The 6,012-nt window shown below is 47.8% G+C and overlaps 1 pseudogene; it reads left to right on the forward strand.

Moving 5' to 3' along the window:
• Nucleotides 1–5,520: 5,520 nt before the first annotated feature.
• Nucleotides 5,521–6,012, forward strand: part of LOC123959336 — a 2,850-nt pseudogene continuing 2,358 nt past the window's right edge.

The raw sequence follows: 6,012 nt of genomic DNA on the forward strand, positions 1-6,012 counted from the left end.
GATTTAATATGAATTTCTTGCTAAACGTTTCCTTGTACTGATTAAATGTTGATGAAATGTAGGCCAACACTAGTCTGTAGCTAGCTAGCTTATTTCACTGTGGATGTTAAGCCAACAGGTTAACACCACTCACAGACTAAAGGCCGCCCTTCTTGGTGAAAAACTGGGGTTACAGATTGACATCCTTTACTTTGTCTTTCCTCTCTCTCTTTTCTCTCTTTCCTTTTTTGAAAACCAGATTTTGGTTTACTAGGCAACATTGTGATCACTGTATCTAAACACCGTCACTGATAAGTGCACTAAGGCAGGACCAAACTAGTTCATGCAGGTACAGGGGAGTGGTCGGTCAATATGGATGTTTACTTTTTGGTCAATGGGGATATTTAACTTCTATTGCCAAAACTACTATTCATTTGTCAGCAGAAAGAGGAGGTATGATAACAAATTCAGTGTTGGACACATATCTATTTAAATATATAAATGTGCTCCCTCTTTGGACTCATATTGATTCTCGTTAATCACGTCAAGAAATTGATAGTCTCAGTGACCAACCTGTTTGCTACAGATACCACAGCAGGTACACTCAGGTGGGGCTTGCTGCTTAAGGCCAATATCCACAAATACAAAGCAAGCAAGGAGCACAGTCAATTGTCTTTTGCCGTGTTATTTGTGTAGTGATAACTAAGTTAAGGAAAACACATTTAAGCGTTATGGGTTATGATTTCTCCTTAAAATGTTACCTATTATATCCATCGTCACATAGCCAAAAAAACACCAAACTGTAACACGCCAATTTCGCGTGGTATTCCAACGCATTTATTGCTTTTGCATTTCACGACTACTGTCACAGGGAAAATAACAGTTGTGGGATATAAATAGCCATAAAAGTTTGACTATAAGGTGGTGACGAGGTGGTCAGGTGGATGGTAAGCTGGTTTAATGCAGGAATATTGTCTCTGGCTTTGTCAATGGGCTTAACACTTAAAAGCAGGGATGTACACAGACATTTTGGTGGGCAAGGGCTCAAGTGAAAAAAAGGGCACTTATAATCATAATTATTTAAAAAAAATTTTCAAACAAAACATTAAATATATTAACACAACTCCAACTTCCTTCTAATTTATTTTAATTCCCTCACACTCGCAGTTGTTTAACACACAACATTTTTACTTTTCTACAAAATAATCAGTTCACACAGAGACCACGGTCTTCTTTTGGATTCATTAGGTTTATTGCAGGAGCAAAGGAAACTTTGCTACAATGTGCATGTACACTCACCTAAAGGATTATTAGGAACACCTGTTCAATTTCTCATTAATACCATTATCTAATCAACCAATTACATGGCAGTTGCTTCAATGCATTTAGGGGTGTGGTCCTGGTCAAGACAATCTCCTGAACTCCAAACTGAATGTCAGAATGGGAAAGAAAGGTGATTTAAGCAATTTTGAGCGTGGCATGGTTGTTGGTGCCAGACGGGCCGGTCTGAGTATTTCACAATCTGCTCAGTTACTGGGATTTTCACGCACAACCATTTCTAGGGTTTACAAAGAATGGTGTGAAAAGGGAAAAACATCCAGTATGCGGCAGTCCTGTGGTCAAAAATGCCTTGTTGATGCTAGAGGTCAGAGGAGAATGGGCCGACTGATTCAAGCTGATAGAAGAGCAACTTTGACTGAAATAACCACTCGTTACAACCAAGGTATGCAGCAAAGCATTTGTGAAGCCACAACACGCACAATCTTGAGGCGGTGTGCGTTTTGCGATCCTTTTTCAGCGGGCACAACTGACACCTCTTTCTCTTGCCGGTCACTCCACGGGAGGAGGCCGCTGCGGCGGTCTCGGGACGCCGGGGCCGTCTTGTCGTTCACGTTCCACTCCTTCTCCTTCTTCTCCTTCTTTTCCTTCTTTTCCTTCTTTTCCTTCTTTTCCTTGTCATCGATCCCCCGAGGAGGACTCGGCGCGAACGGATCAGACGAGCGCCTCCTCTCGAGGAGCGGCCGGATGAGCGCCTTGCCCAGCTGCTCGAGGAAGACGCGCCGCTTGTTGCGCTTGCGCGGCATCCACCCGGGGTTGATCTCTCGCCATAGGACGAAGGCGTTGACAGAAGTCGCCCTGGTTCCTTTCGGAGGTGGGAGCGGGTCCTCTTCTTCCTCTTCCTCCTACTCTTCCTCCTCCTCTTGCCGCTGCCGCAGGGAGGGGTTTCCCGATGTAGACTTGCATCTTCCAGGTGTAGCTGGATTTGGCGTCGCAGGCGACCCAGGACTTGATGCCGTACTTGGCCGGCTTGCTGGGCATGTACTGTCTGAAGGGTACCTGACCCGGTCTGGACAGCGCAAGGAGGCGAGAAATCCCCCCCGAGTAGTTCTGAGGGGAACGAGCGGATGTTTTGACCCAGTCTGGACAGCGCGAGGGCGCTGCGTATTCGCCTAGTATAGTTCCAAGGGGAGCGAGCAGATGTTTTGACCCGGTCTGGACAGCGCGAGGGCGCTGCATATTCGGCAAGTAGTTCCGAATGGAACGAGCGGACGTTTTGACCCGGTCTGGACAGCGCAAGGGCGCTGCGTATTCGCCGAGTATAGTTCCAAGGGGAGCGAGCAGATGTTTTGACCCGGTCTGGACAGCGCAAGGAGGCGAGAAATCCCTCCCGAGTAGTTCCGAGCAGATGTTTTGACCCGGTCTGGACAGCGCGAGGAGGCGAGAAATCCCCCCTGAGTAGTTCAGAGGGGAACGACTGGACGTTTTGACCCGGTCTGGACAGCGCGAGGGCGCTGCGTATTCGCCGAGTATAGTTCCAAGGGGAGCGAGCAGATGTTTTGACCTGGTCTGGACAGCGCGAGGGCGCTGCATATTCGGCAAGTAGTTCCGAATGGAACGAGCGGCCGTTTTGACCCGGTCTGGACAGCGTGAGGAGGCGAGAAATCATCCCCGAGTAGTTCCGAGGGGACCGAGGGGACCGAGCAGACGTTTTGACCACGGTCTGGACAGCGCGAGGGCGCTGCGTATAGTTCCAAGGGGAGTGAGCAGATGTTTTGACCCGGTCTGGACAGCGCAAGGAGGCGAGAAATCCCTTCCGAGTAGCTCAGAGCGGACGTTTTGACCCGGTCTGGACAGCGCGAGGAGGCGAGAAATCCCTCCCGAGTAGTTCCAAGGGGACCGAGCAGATGTTTTGACCTGGTCTGGACAGCGCGAGGGCGCTGCATATTCGGCAAGTAGTCCCGAATGGAACGAGCGGCCGTTTTGACCCGGTCTGGACAGCGTGAGGAGGCGAGAAATCATCCCAGAGTAGTTCCGAGCGGCCGTTTTGACCCGGTCTGGACAGCGCAAGGGCGCTGCGTATTCGTCGAGTATAGTTCCAAGGGGAGCGAGCAGATGTTTTGACCTGGTCTGGACAGCGCAAGGAGGCAAGAAATCCCCCTCCGAGTAGTTCTGAGGGGAACGAGTGGACGTTTTGACCTGGTCTGGACAGCGCAAGGAGGCAAGAAATCCCTCCCGAGTAGTTCCGAGGGGACCGAGCGGACGTTTTGACCCGGTCTGGACAGCGCGAGGGCGCTGCGTGTACCCGCGAGTTGTCAGACAGATGGGCGAGAGAGGGGCGAGTCCTTTTGCACCCAGTTTGTTCGAAGGGAAGGGAAAGAAGCGAGCCGAAGTCATTATGACCCGCTCGGGACAGCGGGAGGTTTAAGTCCGTTTTTGGTTCTGTGTTTCTCTGTGTAGCCTTGTTATTTTATTCAGTCTCATGTTCTAGTTGACTTAGTATCTGTTTTGTCTCTTATCTTAGTTCCCTGTTCTGTGATTTAGTTAATGTCTTTATGTTTAATACTTTGTGATATGTCTGATTGTGTCTGAATTAGGTTGTTATTCTGATCTGTTACATTTTGATATGGCCTGTGTTTAGTGTTCAGTAACCTGTGTTATGTATGCTACCCCAGTAATCCCTCTGCAGGCGTGAAATCCCCCCTGAGTAGTTCAAAGGTGGAACGAGTGGACGTTTTGACCCGGTCTGGACAGCGCGAGGGCGCTGCGTATTCGCCGAGTATAGTTCCAAGGGAAGTGAGCAGATGTTTTGACCCGGTCTGGACAGCGCAAGGAGGCGAGAAATCCCCTACTATACTATACTCACTTTCCAGTAGTCTTGTGCTTTCTCGTCCCTCTCCTCTCTCCTCCTATCACTTCCTGCAGGTGTTTCTGGCTCTGGAGCTGTGGAGTCTGGATCTGTGGCTGCCCCCGTGTTCCTGCTCGACACCCTCTGCTACAATTATTGTTACTAGTCCTATTGTTGTTGTCACGATCCTGCCCTGAGCTTGTCTGTTATATTATTTTGGCCATGCCTTCTCGGTGTTTTGATTTTGGTTTCTCTTTGTCTTGGTTTCAGTCCTGTCTGTCTGTGGTCTTGTATCCAGTCTTCTGCTTGATTTGTGTGGTGGTTCTGATCTGTCCTGTTATCTCGGTGTCTGCCTTAGCTTCAATCTGTGTTCCTTGTTGGTGTTAGTTCATTTGTGATCTGTCCGCTTGTTTATATTACTCTGATGTTGAGTAACTTGTGTTTTGTCTTTTCCCCCCTCAGTAATCTGCCTGCCTGCTAGTCTCTGTTTTCCCTTCTGTCTCTCTGCCTCGTTAACCCTGATCCCAGTAACCTGTGTTGCTCCCGCCCTGCTCGTTAGTCACTGTGTATAAATGTCTGGTGTTTCTGTTCAGTCCCTGTCCGGTCATTGTCTCATGTTGGTCCTGTCAGATGTCGTGTTTCTACCCGTTGCTACCTTTTTGGATGTTCCTGTACTCGTGAGTTCTGTTCATGCCTGTTTGTCGTGCTTGGGATAAATAAACCCTGGAACTCAATCTCAGCTCACAGTGTCTTGCATTTGGGCTCACTCCTGCTGCACTCACTCAGCAGTCCCTGACAGTTATAATCATTAACATTATGATTATCATTAACACTACTATAAGTATCTATACCATTTTTCATTCAGTTTATAGCAACATCACCTTTACTGTCTGTACCTCTGTGGATATTGTGTAGTGTCTGTCTCTTTCTTAAAGTGACAGTTCCTTCTGAAACACTTCTACTCATTACAATCATCATGAGTTTGGATCTGCACTAAGTTAATTTTCATGAACTCAGAAAAAACATTTTCCAGCTGACTAGTAACTAAAACTGTCAGACAAATGTAGTGGAGTAAAAGTACAGTAGATTTGCCTCTGAGATGTAGTGGAGTAGAAGTAAAAAGTTGCATAAAATGGAAATATTCAAGTCAAGTACCTTGAATTTGTACTTAAGTACAGTACTTGTACAAATGTACTTAGTTACTTTCCATTTCCTCTCCTCTCTGTCCATAACTTATATTTCCTTGTTTCCTCCCCTTCAGATCTACAGTTTAAAGACAGGTGTAACCAACCTGTGGTGAAGTGCAGGAGCTGACAGACCCCATTCACTGCAGAAACACAAGCTGTTTGGATCAGAGGTCAAACTAGTTTGAGTTCCGAGAAAGTAAAACTCAGTCGTTGCCACTGAGAGGTGAAATGGCTCAGAAAGGAGTTCAGCTGGACCAGGACGCCTTCTCTGGTTCCATCTGTCTGGATCTACTGAAGGATCCGGTGACTAGTCCCTGTGGACACACTGTATTAAAACCCACTGGGATGAAGAGGAGGAGAAGAAAATCCACAGCTGTCCTCAGTGTAGGCGGACCTTCACACTGAGGCCTGTCCTGGTGAAAAACACCATGTTAGCAGTTTTAGTGGAGGAACCAAAGAAGACTGGACTCCAAGCTGCTCCTGCTATGCTGGAAGATGTGGCCTGTGATGTCTGCACTGGGAGAAAACTGAAAGCCCTCAAGTCCTGCCTGGTCTGTCTGGTCTCTTACTGTGAGAAATACCTCCTGCTGATGAAGCAGTGCAGGACAGTGAGAAGATCTTCAACGAGCTGATCCGTCTGATGGAGAAAAGGCGCTCTGATGAAGCAGCAGGTCAGATCCCAGCAGGAAACTGAAGTGAGTCGAGTCAAAGAGCTTCAGG

This window comes from Micropterus dolomieu, linkage group LG02, assembly GCF_021292245.1.
Source record: "Micropterus dolomieu isolate WLL.071019.BEF.003 ecotype Adirondacks linkage group LG02, ASM2129224v1, whole genome shotgun sequence".
Classification (NCBI taxonomy): domain Eukaryota; kingdom Metazoa; phylum Chordata; class Actinopteri; order Centrarchiformes; family Centrarchidae; genus Micropterus; species Micropterus dolomieu.